The following is a 22271-nucleotide window of genomic DNA, read 5'->3' as shown; positions in this document are numbered from 1 at the left end:
CACAAAATGAGTTCCACCTCTGAGACGTTCAGCGTATCCAATGTCCTATTTGTGTCATAACCACTTATGCTTTTGCTTCATTCATGTGAAGTAGGAGAGCCAGACAGTGTTGTTTTTATCAATTTAACAACCTGACCTATATGACTCCTCTGAAAAATACACAGAAACAAAAAAAAATTATTCACAAAGTAAGATTGCCAGCATCCTAGCAGGTGTCTATATTCAGTTTGCATCCATTTTATGATGTGAAATGCTTCTGTTGTCTTACTGTTCCAACACGGACGCACAGAGCCCCAAACAGAACAACAACAAATAAAACGCAGGAAAAGGTTTCAGTTCACATGACTGCAAGTAAAATCTTTCATTCATCAACAGTTAAACAGGAAATGCGTCAGTCTGCTCGCTCTCTGTGCACCCAAAACCCCAACAGGCTGAACGGGCGCTAAAATCTGTGGGAATCGGGTTAAGTTCCTTTGTTCTCATGCAGGTTCTGCACAGGTTCATGTGTAGAAATGTGCAATCACATGTTTGACTTCATGGTGAAAACTCTGGTATACAGGACAGTAACTCTTCTGCTTCTGCAATGTCTGCTGCAGTTGAGAGCCAGACCAGTACCAGACCACTACTAGACCTCGACCAGAACTCTACCAGACCAGTACCAGACCTCTACCAGACCACTAGACCGCTACCAGACCAGTACCAGACCTCTACCAGACCTCCACTACCAGACCACTACCAGACCTCTACCAGACCATTACCAGACCACTAGACCGCTACCAGACCAGTACCAGACCTCTACCAGACCTCTATCAGACCAGTACCAGACCTTTACCAGACCAGTACCAGACCACTACTAGACCTCGACCAGAACTCTACCAGACCAGTACCAGACCTCTACCAGACCACTAGACCGCTACCAGACCAGTACCAGACCTCCACTAGACCACTACCAGACCATTACCAGATCTCTACCAGACCACTACCAGACCTCTACTAGACCGCTACCAGACCAGTACCAGACCTCCATTAGACCACTACCAGACGTCTACCAGACCTCTTCCAGACCTCTATCAGACCTCTATCAGACCTCTATCAGACCAGTACCAGACCAGTACCAGTATAAATCACATGATGGAAGCTGTTGATCCAGATCTGCTGGAGCTCTGAAAGAATGAAGGGAAGTTAGATTCATTAATGACGTGACGAGCCGTGAGCGTGTGCATGTGAACACGTGTGTGAATACCAGGATGTGAAATTAACTTTTTAAGCCACTGACAGATGTGTCCAAATATGATTCATTCAGTAGTAAATGATCATTTAATGCCTTAAATCTACCAACCACTTCCTGTTAAACCAGTATCTGCTGCTGCTAGTTTCCCACCGTGGTGCACCAGCTGGTGGAAATGGGTTGAAGCTTTAAAGAATTAGTTCAGGATGAAATATTGTCGATTAAAATGTTGAAACATGTTCTAAAAACTTCTTAGCAATCGTCACTGTCTCCCGCAACAAATGTTCAGCATGTTCACGTTATAATGCTGCCAAACATAATCAGGAGAAACTATTTCCTCTTCTGTACCTGTGTGGACACGACACAGGTGGTTTCCAACAGTTAAGTTGATGAAATACTAAACCAGGAACATAATGATAATAAACCAGAACAACACAGGCTGAATAAAATGGTACTCAGTTCTTTAAGTTGAGGAACAAGAAACTGCCAGTAAAAAACTCAACAAAATATTTTTTTTTCAATTTCAAGTGCTGCTCATACAGCAACAGTAAATAAAAAAAGACCAAAAAAAGACAAAAAACCCTCCAAAAATAAGACAAAATATTACAAAAATGAGACACAAAACAAAAATAAGAAAAAAATGACAAAATATGAGACAAATGGCATGAAACAAAACAAAAAACAGACAAAAAATTAGAGAAGTTATAAAGCAACAAAAAAAATGACAAACAACATAAGCGAGACAAAAAACACAAAACAACAAAAAAAACGAGAAACAAAACGACAAAAACGAGACTATCGACAGAAGTCAGACAAAAAAAAACAAAAAGCAACAAAAACAAGACAAAATATTACAAAAACGAGACACAAAATGACAAAAAAATGAGACAAACGACAAGAAACAAAACAAAACTGACACAAAAACAATACACAAAACAACGGATAAAGCAAAACACAAAATTACAAAAATAAGGCCAAAAAGCACAAGTGAGACAAAAAGGAAACGCAAAATGACATAAACATGAGACAAAGGACAAAAGTCAAACAAAAAAACAACAAAAACACAACAAAATATTACAAAAATGAGACAAAACCGACAAAAGAACAATGAACAATCTAGTATTTTACTTTATGATCCAAACAACTTGTCATGATCTAGAAATGATTTTAAATTTATAGTTTTACTAATTTACAATCTGCAGTTAATGTCTTCTCTGGAATTTTTCCACTTTGAGGGCCGGATTGGACCATCTGGAGGGCCACTTTTGGCCCACAGACCGCATGTTGGACACCCCTGACCTAGGAGATGTTTTCACAATCATTATATGGCCAAATGCAACATCGTAATTACAAGAGCTGCACTGTTTTTTTGGTAAAGGTAAAATATGCCACCATATACCGCTATAAATAAAACACTGTGGTGCTACAGAGACATTCATGTTCTCCAGACATACAGACAGGGAGCATGCAGCAAAAACCATGTCATCAGTTTTTAGATTTTTTTCACTTGAAAAGCAATGGCAAGGCAAGCTTATTTATATATCACAATTCAGACACAAAGCAATTCAAACTGCTTTACAATGGCAAAGAAATTAATAACAAAGATGATCTGAAAGGTAGACATTAATAGCAAAGAAATACAACATAATTTAAGTGATAAAATCAACATGGAATTTTATTAGAATAAAACAAAGAAATTAAAACTCAGATAAAAGAGAGATTAAGTAAAATTACTGACAGATATGTCCAAATATGATTCATTCAACAGTAAATGATCATTTAGTGCCTTAAATCTACCAACCACTTCCTGTTAAACCAGTATCTGGCTGCTGCTAGTTTCCCACCGTAGGTGTACCAGCTGGTGGAAATGGGTTGGAGCGTTAAAGAATTAGTTTAGGAAGAAATATTGGCAATTAAAATGTTACAACATGTTCTAAAAGCTGAAAAATGCAACTTTTTAGCAATTGTCACGGTCTCCCAAATACGCTTACAACATCGCAACTTTCACCGCAATTTTTTTTTAGAAAAGCTGCTGCGAATTTTAGGGACGCAACAATCTGCAAAAACGCCACGAAATCCTGGAGGGACTGATTAATGTAACTGAGATAGTAAAATTAAGTTGCATGACATCTACCCAGTGTAGGATTTTAAAATTGCTGTGCAAAGTTTTTTGTTTATATGTTTTACTCATAAGTTTGTGAATTGATCTGGAGGAAACACACATAGTTCAAACTAACATAAGAGCTCCTAAAGGGATTAGATGGAGCACTCTCCTCTCTTAACTTTGAAAGAAAACATCAAACCAATTGCCCCAAAAAGCTCAGTGCATTTAGTCAGCATTTTATATCTTTAACAGAGGTGTAAGGGGACCAGCGTTTGTCCAGAACTGTTTGGCATGGAGAGTACGCCTTATTAAACCAAGTAATTAGAGGTTAATAGTCAAACAGAGTCTAATCTAAAATCTAAAACACACTTTAAAGAGCACAATGTGCTTACAGTGATATACTGAAACAGTACATTTAGCAGCCTTTACATGTTTCCTGCCTTTGCATCAAGAACAATGGAACCCATGAACGTCTATTTAGTGTTGTTTTTATTCAGAAATAAATGAAGAGAGACTGTACATAACCAGCTCTGACACTCCAGTATTTCATAGACTGTATCTGAACATTCAGACCTTTAAAATGTGTGATTAGCTGCAGAGAAACAAGTAAAACCGTTTCATTTTCTAACGCAGTGCTTCTCGACCCATTTCCTCTGAAAGCGACTTTGTATAAACCGAAGGAAACCAAAATCAACACCAGCAACTCAAAATAACTTCTGTTTGGGAATCTCTAGGAAAACGACTGGCAAGCACAAACCAGTTGTTTAACCGGTGCATCCCACTGGCAGCGTAACACAACGTGGCTTTATTGTAGCCCAGGGGTGTCCAACATGTGGCCCGTGGGCCAAAAGCGATCCTCCTGAGGGTCCAATCCGGCCCTCAAGTGTAAAAATTACAAAGAAGACATTAACTGCAGATTGTAAATTAGTAAAACTATAAATTTAAAATCATTCTAGACCATGACAAGTTGTTTTGATCAGAAAGTAAAATACTAGATTGTTCATTGTTCTTTTGTCATTTTATGTCTCATTTTTGTAATATTTTGTATTGTTTTTGTTGTTTTTCTTCTTTTTTGTCTGACTTTTGTCATTTTTGCTGCTTTGTGTTTCTTTTTTGTCTCGCTTGTGTTTTTGTCTTATTTTTGTCATTTTGTGTTTTTCTTTATTTGTTGTTTTGCGTATTGTTTGTGTCGCTTTGTCGGTTTTTTTTGTCTCGCTTAAATTGTTTGTCTATTTTTTGTCATTTTGTTTGTCCTTTTGTCTTTTTTGTCTCATTTTTCTCCTTTGAACATTTTTTTTTGGCGATTTGTAACTTTTTGTCCATTTTTTTTTGTCTCTTTTGTTTTGTTTCGTGTCGTTTGTCTCATTTTTTTGTCATTTTGTTTCTTGCTTTGGACGTTTTGTGTCTCCTTTTTTAAGTCGCGAAACGTGAACATTTTCAGAATGCACTTTTTTGCACTGTAGCAAAGGGAAGATTTTTAAATTGTTGTTATTATGCTGTGGTTTTACTGGTCCAGTCCACTGGAGATCAGACTGGGCTGAATGTGGAACCTGGACTAAGATGAGTTTGACAGCCCTGCTGTAGTTTGTGAGATGTGGTGTTTCTGAGTGGGAGCCTTTCAGAGAGCGACGTTAACACTCAGAAATGAACTGTTCTCGATGTGCGCCTCCTAAAGAGTCCTCCAGTCTGCAGCGAGCGCTCAGACTCCGGTTTAGCGGACCAGAACAGTTGAATCCTGTGCCGGCGTGTGAAGCAGACTGGATAAAGAGCATCAATGATACAGCAGAGGGAAGCAAGGCTGCCATTGTGATGGCGCTGGGCAGGTTTCCCCTTCTCCTCCTGCCCCCCGGCCTGTGTCCATATTAGGGCAAAACTCAGCCAACCTCCCCCCAACTCGCCCCGTCGTCACATTAGCTCCATAAAGCCAGCCTGAGGGAGACGCAGCTCCCCTAACCCAATTTGAAAGCCTGCTTTCCAGTCAAAACAGCAGAGGGATTTTAAAAATGGATGCAGAACGCCAAGGCCAATTGTTTTGTTTCTGTTTAAAGGGGGCAGGCGGGTGTTTCTGAATGTGTTCTTTATTTGTAAGGGGTCTACAGCTAATGGGCTTAAGTTGAGCAGCGCTGAACCGTATGCCACTTTTCTGTAACAGTTTTATACGTGCATCCTCACAAGATAATGATCTCCTCTGCTAGTTTTTAATAGTTTGCATTGTTAGAATACCTTCTAGAGGAGAGCAGTACAAAGCAGGCTGATGTAATGTGAAACCCAAAGTCACACGTTTGGGTTTCTTTTTGATTTCTCAGCACTTTCTTGGCGACCACAAATCACAGTGTAGACACTCGGTGTCAACTTCTGGAACTTTTGGGTGTGAGGAACACAAAAGGAAAAACAGAAGCTACCCAAATAAAACGTGTCCCGTTATGCCACATCAGGGGAGACAAACGCATCTTAGTCCAGGTTCCACATTCAGTCCAGTTTGATCTCCAGTGGACCGGACCAGTAAAACCACAGCATAATAACCTATAAATAACCACAACTCCTGATGGTTCCTTTGTTTTAGTGCAAAAAAGTTCACATTTAAAGAATTATCTTTATACAAAACATGATGAACAACCTGAAATTTCTTCAGAAAAATAAATTCAATTTCAGCAACATTCAGCCTCAGTTTATCATTTCCATATTACAACTTCCAGATCATAGAGTGTCGACAAAGGAACACAACATTTAGTCACAGCTATCTAGAACTGAATGACATAGGATTTTACTGTATGTTCAAAATGACAAAAGTCAGACAAAATATTAGAAAAATGAGACACAAAATGACAAAAACGTGACACAAAATGCCAAAAATGAGACGCACAACAAATAAAAAAATGATTAAAATGACGAAAAAAGACAGAAAACAACAAAACCAAGACAAAATACCAGAAAAATGAGACACAAAATGACAAAAATGAGACACAAAATGACAAAAGTGAGAAACAAAATGACAAAAAATGAGACAACATGAAACAAAACAACAAAAGAGACAAAAAATTAGACAAAAAAGTCAAAGTGGTACAAAAATTGACAAAATAGACAATAAACAACACAAGTGAGACAAAAAGGAAACACAAAATGACAAAAACAAGAAAAAAATGACAAAAACATGAGACAAATGACAGAAGTCAGACAGAAAAGGGCAAAAAAAACAAGATAAAATATTACAAAAATGAGACACAAACAACCAAAGAACAATGAACAATCTAGTATTTTACTTTATGATCAAAACAACTTGTCATGGTCTAGAAATTATTTTATAGTTTTACTAATTTACAATCTGCAGTTAATGTCTTCTCTGGAATTTTTCCACTTTGAGGGCCGCATTGGACCCTCTGGAGGGCCGCTTTTGGCCCGGGGTCACATGTTGGACAAACCTGCAGAGTCTTTAGGAGTCGCACATCGAGCACAGCTCATGTCTGAGTGCTCATGTCGCTCTCTGAAAGGCTCCCACTCAGAAACAGCTCTACTCTCAGTGGAGTCGCTGACACTGAAGCCTCCTCTCTGCTTCAGCCAGCTGGGCCCTCATTTACACAAACTCACCACTATTCCTGCTCCGCATCTGGCCTCTGGTGCAGAGAGGACAGAGGGAGGAAGAGCAACAACCGAGACAAAAACCCACAGTGGAGATGTTTTTATGTTGGAGGAGACGGGGTGGAGGAGGGACGTAGTAAACAACTCAGAGAGGCTTTTGTCATCGCTGGTAAAGACAAAGCTGGATGAAGAGGGCGAGAGAGAATACCAAGGCATGATGGAGAACAATAGATGGAGAAAAACGCAAACATGGCAAAAAGCATGAAGGAGAGTAGAGGAGGGCAGCTGGTATTCGGAGAGGAGGAGGAGGAGTGGCTGCTACCAGCTACTGCTGCTCAGAGTGGGACTCCAGGCGTAGAAATTCCTCCTACGTCTCCGTTCAATGCTACTTCTGTTCTGCAGAGCTCTGCATGTCAACAGCAACACAGCTACAAAGAGAACCATGTCTGGGTGACTGACTCTAGTGTGAAACAAGTGTATGGGTGTAGTGTATGTGAAGTAGGGGTGGGGCAAGTTTACGATTCTTCGATGCACCACGATTCAGACGTGGACGAATCCGAATCGATGTACAGACATCCAAATTTCGACTATTTAAATCTGTTCATGAAACAGTCCCTCCAGGAAATCACGTTGCCATCGCACCACTTAAAGCAAATCCAACCCATCTCCGTGAATTCTGTGCCACCTTGCAATTTTGTCCAATCATCGCAACTTTTCCGCAATTTTGTCCCGCCTCCCATGAGTTCCACCGATCATAGCAGTCCCCAGCGCAAACGTAATGCAGGTACATCACCCAATTCACTTTCTGTTTCTGGTCTGAAGATGCAGACCTGTCCCATTCTAATGTCTCTCATTTACCAACTAAAATTACTGCTAAAGACAGTGAAAAACAATTCCTGATGTTCTTCACCAAAGTGGAGCTAAACTATTTTACACCTGTGGAATATTATGGTGGAAAACAAACGAAAACCATCGACTGACAAACACTTTTCTACCCCAAACATATCAGGAGAACGTCTGAAAGGAGCGGAAACAGACCAGACAGATCACTGTGATGGAAGCTGTTGATCCAGACCTGTTGGAGCTCTGAAAGAATGAAGGGAAGTTAGATTCATTTCTCCGCAAAGGAACACGGCGGAGTTATGTGACGATCTGTGTATGTGAATCGTTCCCCTGTCAGCAACATTGTTCAAAAACAGACTAACAGATTTGGATGAAATTTTCAGGGAAGGTCAGAAATGACACGAGGACCAAGTGATTAGATTTTGGCAGAGATGCGGCTTATAGTCTGGATCCACGGATTTGTTAAGGATTTCCTATTGTGAGACACTGGCACAGTAACCATGACAACAAGTGAAAACTACATCAGCTGCCTGCTGACGATCACATCATTGTGATCCTACTACAAATCCACCACTGTGGATGTATCGGAAATGATACAAGGAGCAACTGATTAAATTGTGGGGGTGTTTCCAAGTCCCGTCAATTTCCACCGCCCGCTACATATTTAGGTCACGTGATTCGGTGTCCATGCATAACGTAGACATGCAGAACACACGCCTGTGCTCAGAGCAAGATCAGGGAAACAACAGTCTTGGTGGAGTACTGCTCTCTCTGTGCTTTTCTTCTTAACTGACATGACGAGCCATGAGCCTGTGCATGTGAACACATGTGTGCCAGGATGTGAAACTAACTTTTTAAGCCACTGACAGATGTGTCCGAATATGATTCATTCAGTAGTAAATGATCATTTAGTGCCTTAAATCTACCAACCACTTCCTGTTAAGTCAGTATCTGCTGCTGCTAGTTTCCCACCGTGTTGTGCCAGCTGGTGGAAATGGGTTGGAGCGTTAAAGAATTAGCTTAGGAAGAAATATTGGCAATTAAAATGCTGAAATGTGTTCTAAAAGCTGAAAAAATGCAACTTTTTAGCAATCGTCACTGTCTGCCGCAATTTCATTGCAACAAACATGCTTAAAACATTGCAAATTACATCACAGTTTTTTAGAAAAGCTGCCACGAATTCAAACATTTTAGGGACGCAACAATCTGGAAAAAAGCCACGGAATCCTGGAGGGACTGATTAAAGTAATACAGAAGGTTCTAAATAATGCGAGAAGAAAAGTAGGGTACGCGTCATCTCCGGGACACTTTGGGATGAGCGCTTGGATCGGACGGAAAACAAGCCTGGCTGATTGCCACTCACGTCGCCGTGAGATCCCAACAGCTCCTTTTGATTTAAAAGCAGACGTGTGGAAACACTTCGGCTTCTACGTCGACGGCGGAAGCTAACTGGACCAGAGCCACGTTATCTGTAATCTATGCAGACATTGGAGCTCAGATACACTATCCTATTCACTGACACGGCCATCCTGACACTCTACAATATACATAAATTAAAGATGCATTAATAAACGATTTCTAATTGAATCGTAGCCCCTGAATCATAATCGTTATCGAATCACAAGGTGTCAAAGTTTCCCACCCCTAATGTGAATGCATGAAGAGATATTCAGCACCACACAGCTTTTCTCTAATAGGTAGATCACGCTAACGCACTCAAACAACAGTGTTACTGACAGAGATTTCTTACATACAGCAGTGGAAAAAAGCTCTCGGACACCCGTAAAATTTTACACAATCTCAAATATCATCATGAAATATTTGTGGGAAAATCTTCTTGTGTTTCTGAAAGTGTGGCTGCATCAGACAGACACAAACACATACAAATGATTTTTTTTTGTTTATTATTCTACCAACATGACCCAACACTCAAAGTTTCTTATTTTAATGAAACCAATCAATTTTAGGTTTTTAATATCTTTTTTAGGATTTGTTTAGTATTATGGCTGTGATTGGACTAAAAAGAAATTACACTTGAAGACCTAAGAGCAATTTTAATGCAATATACATGCAAATATATGAGGTGACCTAAAACTTCTTGCCACCACTGTATGATAAAGAAAATTTTGACTTGCTGATTGCAGATAATTCCAACTTGCTTTAAAGTTTTTAGACAAGAAGTCATGCGATAAATACACCAGGGGGATACATTTTTAGAAGTTGTCAACAGTTAGATAAAGAGATCAGAAACTCTCAGTGAGTTGTTTTAGCATAAATAGAGCCTGAAGGTAACAGAAATCCCACTGTGAGCGCTAAACATCTTGTTAGTTTATTATGTACAGAAAACCAAGTGTAAAACAAACACACTGAGTCTTAATGGGATTACATGCTGGATTGTTTTTGTTGACTAGAGTATTATCATTCTCAATAACCTGGGTTTTCCCTGCCATTATGAGACTTCAGCACAGCACCTAAATATTGTCATGCATCACTGGAGCTGAATGAACAAAGAAACAACGCTGACAGTCCTCATTCTCTGTCACTCTGAAGAGACGGGACTCAATATTCCTCACTTGAAGAGTGTGTTCATTACCTCGATGCAGTAGCGCTTTGCCTATGTACACACAGTGCACTATCCAACCACTGCTGTTGTCAGTTTAACTGCTTATTTATTTAAATTGCTATAGTTTTTCTACATTGTGCCCATTTGGTTACAGAGGATCAGCAAAGTAAAAATCTCATTGCACATGTAGCTGTCTAGTTTTCTGTGCATGCGACAATAGACCTCTAGAATAAATGAATGAATAAAAGTGGGAGTTTTCATGGAAAACAGAAAATTGTGTGGGTGACCCCAAACTTTTGAACAGTAGTGTATATTTTTAGTGTCTTTTTACTGATCTTTTTGCTGTATTTTTAAAAAAAAATTTACTATATTTTGCTGTATTATTACTGTATTTTGACAATTTTTAATGAGATTTTTATAGTATTTTTTACGATATTTTACTGTATTATTTATTTTTTTATTTTTATTTACTGTATTTTTACTATATATTTTCTATATTTTATTATATTTTTACTATATTTTTTATTGTATTTTCACTATATTTTTATTGTATTTTTACTATATTTTTATTGCATTTTTACTATATTTTACTGTATTTTTATTAGATTTTTACTATATTTTTATCATATTTTACTGTATTATTACTGTATTTTTTATTATATTTTTATTATATTTTTATTGTATTTTACTCTATTTTACTGTATTATTTATTACTGTATTTTTATTAGATTTTTTCTATATTTTTTACTATATTTTACTGTATTATTACTGTATTTTTACTGTAATTGTATTATATTTTTACTACATTTTTTATTAGATTTTGACGACATTTTTACTATATTTTTACTGTATTTTTATGATATTTTTACTGTATTCTTGCTAATTATTTCTATATTTTTGCTGTATTTCATTATACTACTGTTCAAATGTTTGGGATCACTTAGAAATGTCCTTATTTCTGAAGGAAAAAGCATTTTTTTTCAATGAAGATACCATTAAATGATGGTGCAATAGTACACAAAAATATGGGCATATACAGTACCTTGGTTCTGAAGTCGTGTTACTGCAAAACAAGAAATACAAATATAATGAAACTTGCTTACTGAAAAAAAATCTATGCACTACATAAATAAAAAACAAAAGAAGCATTACACTTGCAGTGGCTGTATTCTTTTGGTACAAATAACCTTAATAGTTGTACTCACAGGCTGTACCAACACACTGAGTAGGCACGGGGGTGTTCCTTATGAAAACAAACCTATTCAGGGCTTTCCATAAACATCAGCTCCACTGTGAAGGATCGGTACAATCACTCCATGTTCTCAGATGATACTAGACCCCCACAGACCGACGCTCTGGTCTCTCATCATCAGAACTAATATCATTTTCCACCTCAAAAACCCCACAAACTGCAGCACGATGAACACAAAGGAAAAACAGAATAAAGTCACCAACATTATCTCACTGAACTCCCATCCCTGTCCCACGCCAACTCAGATATCCATAACAGCAGTGTTATACAAAAGTAAAAGTAGTTTTGGTGCATTTTTAACCCTCCTGTTGTCCTCATTTACAGGCACCAAAAAATTTTGTTTCTCCGTCTGAAAAAAAAATCCAAAAACTCTGCAAAAAAATTCCCCAAATTTCTGAAAATTTGCAAAACCTTCAGGAAGAAAATTCCAATAATTCCTTAAAAGTTTCCCTGAAAAGTTTTATTTAAAAAAAAAAAAAAAAAAATCCCCCAAATTTGGCAAGGAAATTCTTGTAAATATTTTCAAAAAAATAGTAAAAATCTTGAAAAAGTGATTCCATATATATATATCAGTAAAATTTATATTTTCTTTAAGAACATTGAGAAAAAAATCAATGTTTTTTTGTGAATATTCTTAAGAAACATTATTAACATTTCTTTTTTTCACCAAAAAATGTTCAAAGATTTTCCAAAAATGTTGAAAATGTGGACATCAGAAGTTTCACTGTGAAAATATATTTTTTCCCTCCTTTTCAAACTTTAAAACGGATCAATTTTGACCCACAGGACGACACAAGGGATAATCTGTTTACATCGAATCTTTCAGAGTAAATCAGGACTAAAAGAGTTGGATCAGGCTATTTTAACCTGCAGGAGACCATATTTAACTGCCATAAACACAAATAAATACATGACGGAGAGGGAGAAAATCCTCTGTGAGCAATCTGAAAATGCTAACCCAATGCTTCTAGTCTTCCAGAAAACCCAGAGGAAACCCTGATCGTGATTCTCTAAATGATACCAATACGCTTTTATCACCCCATACTGTGATATTAGTTTGTGTTTATAGTATCTAGACTTAAAATGAAGCCCTCACTCTCAGAATGCTTTTCACAGCTGAGAGAAATAGAGTAATTTCTGTAAAAACAGGCTGTACCTACACACTGAGTAGGCACTGGGGTGTTCCTTATGAAAACAAACCTATTCAGGGCTTTCCATAAACATCAGCTCCACAATCACTTCATGTTCTCAGATGATATTGACCCCTACAGACCGACTCTTTGGTCTCTGCTTAGTAAACAGAGGCTGAGATGAAGTGAAATGTTTTCATCTCCTGTCTGCTTTGCTACCTTTGCTCTGTGTGCTTGCTGTAAATCCTGTATTCCTGCCTGTAAAATTAACAACACTAAAGCAGAACAGCATCAGAGAAAAGGAACTCTGACCACTGAAAGTGATAACAGTGATATATGTAACATGTAGATGTTTGTCAAATAGAGACGTGGCTGATTTCAGGAACTGCTTTATATAATAATTTATACTTTTACACACATATTATATATCGTGTGAAGCTGTAAGCTTTGAGAGGATGACAGTACATAACTAAAAACAAGGCTTTCTTTCCTGCAAATCCTTCTTGACCCCAAATTAATTACACAATTAAATTATCAGGACTAATAATCAGCATTAATCACCACAATCCCAACACAGCAATCAGGATCAGGGTTTAACCCTGGAAAACCCACTGCTGCAGAAATACAACATCAGTTTGCTTTTTTTTTAAAACATTATTTTATATATATTTGTTCATTTTCTTCTATATTTGGGTTTATATATTATTATTCTTATTATTAAATTTTTTTTGTTACATTTTGGCTAATTTTTTTCTATATTTGTTTTACATATATTTCTTTTTCTCTTGAGTTTTTTGCTCATTTTCTTCTATATTTGGGTTTATATATTGTCATTATTATTGTTATTATTTTTATCATTTAGATGTTTTTGTTTTATGTTGTGCTAATTTTCTTCTATATCTGGGTTTATATATTATTATTTATATTTTTTTGTTCTATTTTATTGCTAATTTTTTTCTATATTTGTTTTATTTATATATTTTTTGTTTTGTTTGATGCTAATTTTCTTCTTTATATATTATTTATATTTTTTAGGTTTACTTTATTTTTCGTCTATATTTAGGTATATATATATGTATATATGTGCATATATATACACACACACACACACACACACATATATATATATATATGTATATATATATATATATATATATATATATATATATATATATATATATATATATATATATATATATATATATATATATATATATATATATTCCTGCACCTGTTGGGATCAGTGAGTTCGCTGCTGAATTGCAAAAAGTCAGTCGGACGGAGGCCAAGATCATTCTGCCAGCTGTGGAAATGCAGAAAAACACAAGTGGGCTGGCACCGCCGGCTCATTCCTGTCGAGGTTAAATATCAGAATGTTTTATACATTAATGCATATCACTGCATATATTCATCACAAACCTCTACGAGCACATGGAAGCTTTTAAAATCAGTTTAAAGCACAGGGGTTTGTAGGTAATTTCACAGAGCAGAAGCACGACATCATTTGCAGTTTGTTAAAAGGCAATCATTCGATGAAACTGAACAGAAAAACATCCCCACAGGTGTTGATTTATAGGTCTAGTGCCATGACAGAGAATGAAAAGATGCAGATAATCCAGCTCGACTTCTTTTTATCTCGTAGTTTCATAACTTTCAACCCAGCTTTGTAATGCGACACATTTTCCAAGGCTTTCCAATTTTCCAGTGGCCCAGAAAGTATGAGGCTTTGGGCATTTGTGCATAAATAAACTGCCAAAAAAAGGAAGCTTGTTGTTGAAAGTAGTTTGCACAAAATCAACGGGGCATATGGTGTGTGCATTTTAAATGAGCCTATTGTAGCAAAAACAACAGGTTACTTATCTGATATAATGAATCAAAATGGGAGGACAAACATATACGATTATTAGAGCAGATAAGAATGAAATAACTTTAAGCATAAATGTGAAGAGTCTATGTTGATACGGGAGCAAAATACACCAAACAAACCACAGAAAACTGTCATAAAGTAGCAGCTGAGAGGCTGTAAATCCAACAGAACTGGCCATTACTGAGCACAGCACTAAACAACCAAGAGTGTCCAACATGAGGCCCGTGGGCCAAAAGCGGTCCTCCAGAGGGTCCAATCCGGCCCTCAAAGTGGAAAAATTCCAGAGAAGACATTAACTGCAGATTGTAAATTAGTAAAACTATAAATTTAAAATCATTTCTAGACCATGACAAGTTGTTTAGATCATAAAGTAAAATACTAGATTGTTCATTGTTTGATGTCTGGTTTTTGTCATTTGTCCACTTTTTTGTCTAATTTTTTATCTCTTTTTTTGTTTTGTTTCATGTTGTTTTGTCTAATTTTTTGCCATTCTGTTTCTCGTTTGTATTGTTTTGTGTTTCCTTTTTGTCTCGCTTGTGTCTTTTGTCTCATTTTTTGTTACTTTGCAACTTTTTTGTCTATTTTTTTCTTTTTTGCTTCAAGTCATTCATCTAATTTTTGTCTCATTTTTGTAATATTTTCTTTGTTTTGCCGTTTTTGTCTTTTTTGTCATTTTGATCATGTTTAATTGTTTTGTGTCTTTGTCATTTTGTGTCTAACTTTTGTTATTTTCTCATTTTTGTCATTTTGTGGCTCATTTTTGTAATATTTTGTCTTTGTTTTGTCTTTTTTGGTCATTTTTGATCATGTTTTTAGTTGTTTTGTGTCTCATTTTTGTTGTTTTGTGTCTCATTTTTGTAATATTTTGTCTTGTTTTTGTTGTTTTTTTGTCTTTTTGATCATGTTTTTAGTAATTTTGTGTCTCATTTGTCATTTTGTGTCTCATTTTTGTTATTTTGTGTCTCATTTTTCTAGTATTTTGTCTTGTTTTGTCTGACTTTTGTCATTTTGATGATAAAGTAAAATACTGTATAATTCAGTTCCAGATAGCTGTGACTAAATGTTGTGTTCTTTTGTTGACACTCTGATCTGGAAGTTGTAATGTGGAAATGATAAACTTAGGCAAAAGTCAGATTGCTCATAATGTTTTGTAAAAAGATAAATCATTAAATGTGAACTTTTTTTGCACTAAAACAAAGGAAAAATTTGGAGTTGTGGTTATTTATCAGTTATTATGCTGTGGTTTTACTTGCCTGAATGTGGCCCCTGAACTAAAATGAGTTTGACACCACTGATCTATGTTGTTACATGAGCAAAACACCATCACAACACACCAAACAAACCGCAGAAAACACAGCAGCAGTGATAAAACAGCAGCTGAGAGGCTATAAACCTAACAGAACTGACCATTACTGAGCACGGCGTGTAAACAATAAGAATAAGTGAGAGTGCACCGAGCCTGCACGGCAAACAGACGTAGAGAGTTGCCATCCTGCTGACAGGATGCGAGCATAAAAAGTGAAACGTGAGTGGGAAGTGTGTGGGGTCATGAGGCAGCACAGTCATACAAACACTAGTTCTCACAGACAGATAAAGAGACTCAAAGCCTTTAGTAAAACAGGAACTGGGAGATGGTGTTTTACTGTGACACCCAAACAGCCGACTCTCTGAGAGGAATAAAAACAGGATAAATCCTGCTGATGGCTTAAGTGTGAAAACATTTTGAGCTTTTAAGAGAATAAGCTGTGCTGAGATTCATTAATCCTGCTTGGGCAAACTGCGAGCATGAAAAGGCTCCTTGTTTCAGAGAGCAGCCTTAATTACCGGATAAATTTATAATCTTTATTCACTGGCCATGGTGCGTTCTCCCATCATGCACCACGGTCACGGAATAATCATCAAATTACTCAAACTAGAAACATTCACATCCAGTAATGAATTTAAGAATATCATAAAGCAGGGGTGGTTGTGTTGCTTCTGATTTTTAGTAGGTTGTGTCTCAATTTGTCTCCTCTTTCACTGCCTTTCTATGACAAAATGTAGAGCTGTCTTCCATAAAGACTCCTGCTCCATCCAACAGGTGTTCAAGCACTCTTTAAGATTAGATTTCTCTTCACACTTTCCATGGTTTCTCTCTCTTTCTGTCTTCTACAAACACACAATCTGTTAGCTGAGCTTCTGAGGAGCCGGTGAGGAGTCTGCTGTGTTTCTGTTCCAGCCCAGATGGCAGCGTTGGCTGAGTCAGCAGTGGCTGCTGGTCCACAGTAACTGGATGATTAGCTGTCGATAATGGGAGGAGAGCCCAGCGCTGAGAGCCAGAAGCTGAAGAACTGAGGGACATCTTGGCCATTTAGTTCTATCTGAATGAAATCATGACTTTAACGAGTAGCAAGGAAATAAAATCAAATACTTAATCAGCTTCCATACCTGCTTGAGTCTAAAAATTCTAACATGTGAATCCTGCAACCTGCTGTAAGGTTTTTGCTTTCTATGTTTTCTATGTAACTCGTAAAAGGAACATTATCAACATCTGAAATGCTTAATGAACACAGGAGAAAGAGCTAGAATTCTGGCCAAAACCTGACATTCATGAGCAAATGTGTGATCAAATGTGCCAAAGAAAGTCATGCCATGCTGCAGGCTAACCTCAGAAATAACGACATGAGAACGCTTCCAACTGCTTGTTCAGCTAAAATCTAGAAGATCTTAGACTTGGCACCGGTGCAGCGCTGAAAGGAAATCCTCTGAGATCTCTCATGTAGTATCACAAAGGAACTTGTAATTCATAGCGAGACTCTAACAAGCAAAAAATGCTGCTGCAAGCGGTTTCTTTGGAGTTCAAGAACAGCTAATATGCAAATATCACATTAAAACCTGCGTTTTAACTTTAGTTGAACAGCTTAAAGAAGCACATTTCAGTCGCTGGATGCCTTGTTGGAATTAGGGATCCACCGATCCACATTTTTTCACTTCCGATCCTGAATCTGGATATCTGCTGATACCGATACTATTCCGATACCAGAGCTCTGTTTGCATTAATATCATGATTATTATTATCATTATTGCTGATTTTATATGAGGCTGTAATAAACTCCTCTCTACAGGCACGTATGATCTGTAGGAATGAATGCATGTATGTCCCAAAAGGCAATTTGAGGTAAGTATAAGGTCAGAAAAACAGGAAATCCTGTTAACAGGAAAAATCACATCCTGAAAACAAATATGCATTTGTCCAAAATGACTTGAAATTTGTCCAAAAGTATTCAAAAACTTTTTGAAATGCTTTGAAATTTGTCCAAAATGACTCAAAAATATTCCTAAGAGTTAAATTTGTCCAAAATGACTTGAAACTTGTCCAAAAGTAGTCAAAAACAGTCTAAAATGACCTGAAACTTGTGCAAAATGACTCAAAAATAGTCCTAAAAGAGTTAAATTTGCCCAAAATAACTTGAAATTTGTCCAAAATGACTCAAAAATATTCCTAAAACAGTTAAATTTGTCCAAAATGACTTGAAACTTGTCCAAAAGTAGTCAAAAATATTCCTAAAACAATTAAATTTGCCCAAAATGACATGAAGCTTGTCCAAAATGACTCAAAAATATTCCTAACAGAATAAAAATGACTTGAAACTTCCCTAAAATGAGTTTAAAGCCGTGTAAAATGCTTTTAAAGTTGTTTAAATTGACTCAAAATGGCAAAAATGCCTTGAATCGTGTCCAAAACAACAGCGGACAGAAAAGTTAAAAGAATTAAGATGATATATTAATCAATCTGTAATTTTGCTTTCTACTTGACATTAATAAATTTTGCAGGTAAAACTTTACAACTCTCTGCCTTACAGTGATAAAACTGAGTGGTATTTAAGCATTCCCGTGTTATTGTCTTTTCTTCGGTGCTCTTGTTTCAGAGCCAAATAAGTACAAAAGAAACACGGCAACGCAACACAAAGGCTTTCCCGCCTCAGGCAACCTGAAGCGCAGCAGCAGGTTAAAAACCACACTGTGAAAAAATGCCACCGTTCAACAGGGTGTGAGATACCATATCCTGTTTTTCTGAGCAACCAGAGAACAAAACTACAAGTTCAGAACTGCAGACAAACTGCAGAATGAAGCCAGACACACAAACACGCCGCATTCAGACGCTGCCAAGACAAATTTGTAAAGTCCGACACGTCTTTTGCTCTTTTCAGCGTTCTTCCTGTAGCTGCAGCAAAATCAAATCAACAGATTAATAAACAAAGAAATAAAGGTTAGCTGCAGCATTGTGTGATGGCAATCTGACCAAAACTTTACATCAGGGGTGTCAAACATGAGGCCCGTGGGCCAAAAGTGGTCCTCCAGAGGGTCCAATCTGGCCCTTAAAGTGTAAAAATTCCAGAGAAGACATTAACTGCAGATTGTAATTTAGTAAAACTATAAATTTAAAATCATTTCTAGACCATGACAAGTTGTTTTGATCAGAAAGTAAAATATTAGATTGTTCATTGTTGTTTTGTGCCTTGTTTGTTGGTTTTTTGTGGGGGTTTTTGTCTGATTTTTGACATTTGTCTCATGTTTTTGTTGTTTTGTGTTTCCTTTTTGTCGTTTGTGTAATTTCTTGTGTTTTTGTCATTTGTCCATTTTTTGTCTCTTTTTTTTTGTTTTGAGTATTTGTGAAATTTTTTGTCATTTTGTGTCCCATTTTTGTAATATTTTGTCTTGTTTTTGTGGGGGTTTTTTGTCTGACTTCTGTCGTTTTGATCAGAAAATCCTCTATGATTCAGTTCCAGGTGACTAAATGTTGTGTTCCTTTGTAGACACTCTGTGATCTGAAAGTTGTAATGTGGAAATGAGAAACTGAGGCTGAATGTTGCTGAAATGTAACTTATTTTTCTTAAAAAATTCAGGTTGTTTATAATATTTTAGTAAAAATATAATTCCTTAAATGTGAACATTTTCAGAATGTACCATTTTGCACTAAAACAAAGGAACCATTAGGAGTTGTGGTTATTTATAGGTTATTATTCTGTGATTTTACTGGTCCGGTCCGCTTCATATCAAACTGGGCTGAAAGTGGAACCTGAACTAAGATGAGTTTGACTCCCCTGGTTCACTAGAGATACAGAAAACCAAACACAGACTGATTAGTCCATTTATATTAGCCCACACACTTTAGCAAAAGATATCAGGTGGATATCGCTAATGCTGTACGTCTGCAGGGACATAAAACCCATCACCAGGCACTCCGTTGGCAGGTCACTAAACCAACATTCATGTATATAAATATTTAGGTGGCGATTGTGCTGAACAGTCGTCTTTCTGCAGCGTAACCAGACATTACAAAGCAAAACTCTGAAGCCAAACAAAGCCGGCCACAGTGCCACATCTCACGTAATTCTTGTCGCTGCTTATCCTGATGACTTGGCATCTTCCTTCTGGGGTCACACCAAGTCCTGCGTGCTCTAACTTGTCCCCGGCGTGTAAAAATGAAGCCCACGCTAAACTTCCATATGCAAAGAACATGCAAAGCATCTCAGCTTCTTCCAGAAGAGATCAGGTTCATTCACAGCAGCCATTGTCCAGCATGTTGGAGCTGCAGAATTCAACCAGCATTCCAGAAATGCTGCAATTACAGCCGGGCATGCTGACTGAAACAGGACACACACACGTGCACGGACACACAAACATGCAGTTGCTGGTGAGCGCAGCTGTTGCTGTATGTTCTCTCAAACAAAAGAGCGCCATTTCAGTGCACTGAAGCCCACGATAAAGAACAGTGCTCTCCCAACTTACAAAAAACAGGATCTTAACCCTCCTGGTGTCTTCATTTACTTGTTTGAAAAAAATCCAAAAATTCAGCAAAAAAATTCCCCAAATTTCTGAAAATTGCAAAACCTTCAGGAAGAAAATTCCAATAATTCCTTAAAAGTTTCCCTTAAAAGTGTTATTTTAAAAAATTTTGACCCACAGGACAACACGAGGGTTAAGCAGGTTTCAAATTAAGAATTAAGAACTAATTTTGCATTTTGTTAAAGTTGCTGCACAGTACGGTGTTTCAGACGTAAGCAGCTGCTTCAGATTTTTCTGTCGGATGTTGCAATTGCAGTTTGATTTGTGTTAAACCAGACCTCACTGAGTCATAGATCTAAAACCTGAAGGAGCGTGACCACATGAAATCATGAAATACAATCAAAAGTGTGACCTGCACCAGGAGGAAGGCATGAACTTGCAAAACCACTGACAGGAAAGTTCAAACCCTGGGTCAGACATGCTTAACATATATCCTAAGTTGCAGTCAATCCTTGTTCTGCAAACTAATTTGGTTGTTGGATGCATCAGTTCAACAACACCTACATCTCAACACTGCAGTGATTCAAAATACTGAATTAAACGAACCACAGTGACGACATATTGCTGCTGTTGGATGTCATAAAGTAACATACCATGAGCCAAAACAGAGTTACTAACTGGCAGCTGCTGTTATGTGGCATTCACAACAAAAACATTTAACTGAGCCATCACATTGGTGCTTTTAAAATGGTGAAAAATGAAGTTAATGGACAGTACATTGGTGTCAATCTGTGGTCGAGTTGTAGTGAAAAGGCCGTGATATAGATGAAAATAGATAGATAGATAGATAGATAGATAGATAGATAGACAGATAGACAGATAGATAGATAAATGATATAGACAGATAGATAGATAGATAGATAGATAGATAGATAGATAGATAGATAGATAGATAGATAGATAGATAGATAGATAGATAGATAAAGCTCAATATGCAGTATTTACACCATGATTTAAAGTAACTTTTGACAAACCAGGGTCCCAAAGCATCTTCTTTGACCCACTTGTTCAGTCAAGCCAAAATAAAACAGAAATGATATGATCTTTGATGCTGACAAGGAAAGCTGAACTGTGTCTGGATTGGGCTACTAGTTTCGGGCTAAGTTTGCGGGGCTAACCGGACCGCCCGTTAGCCATCACCGTGGAAAAGTTAGCGCATCAACACCAGTCTGAAAACCTAAACAGGACTCCAGTGGAGATACACAACAACTTTATCACACTTGTAGAGCAACAGAACGCCACCACGGAACTAATTTCAGCCGCTCCAAAGTGGCTAACGTTAGCTGGCTAGTTAGCGCTTCCTCCCCGGCTGCTCGCTCCATGTGAACTCGTTTTGACAGTCATTGATTTGTCCGGGGTACGCAATTTGGCACGACACCAGGGGGGAGAGTTAACCCGACGTAGCTCCCTCAAAACACGAATAAAAGTTAGTCGAGCGTTAAAACTCACCGGTACGTCTCTCGGGGAGGTATCCTGGAGGAGGTAAGCAGCAAAAGTCTCGGTCTGGGTTGTACTTTCACCGACCTTGGAAGCTCCGTCTGTCCCCAGCAGCAACAACTGACAACAACACTGAGCTGGAAGCCCTCCCTGTGCCACCGCAAAACCCAGGAGCGAACACCAAGCCCCGCCCCCTAACCTTTAATTGGTCGATATTAGGGACAGTGCAAAATTAGCCAATTAAATTCAATTTTGCTTTTTCTTTGTCCAATGGCGATGAGGCAAATTATTTCCCCCTCTGCAGGGCCTGGTAATACTTCAGTCTCAAAGATCAAAAACTGGACATTAAGTTCATAAAGAAATCATAATGAGTAAACAAGGCTTTATCTGTTTTGCCTTGCCAGTGCTTTAATACGATAATTTAGCCTTTCTTTCTTGACTC

General features: G+C 37.4%; 1 protein-coding gene across 2 annotated transcripts in view; it reads right to left on the bottom strand.

Moving 5' to 3' along the window:
- fam49a (family with sequence similarity 49 member A) overlaps positions 1-21926 on the bottom strand; it is a 62448-nt gene extending 40522 nt beyond the window's left edge. For both annotated transcript variants that reach the window (XM_023292822.3, XM_023292821.3), the window contains exon 1: positions 21842-21926. The gene's annotated coding sequence lies outside the window, so the exon portion shown is untranslated. The remainder of the gene's footprint in view (positions 1-21841) is intronic.
- Between the last annotated feature and the right edge of the window lie 345 nt (positions 21927-22271).

The sequence above is a fragment of the Amphiprion ocellaris genome, chromosome 12 (genome assembly GCF_022539595.1).
Source record: "Amphiprion ocellaris isolate individual 3 ecotype Okinawa chromosome 12, ASM2253959v1, whole genome shotgun sequence".
NCBI lineage: Eukaryota > Metazoa > Chordata > Actinopteri > Pomacentridae > Amphiprion > Amphiprion ocellaris.
This window is presented reverse-complemented; position numbering and strand designations above follow the sequence as displayed.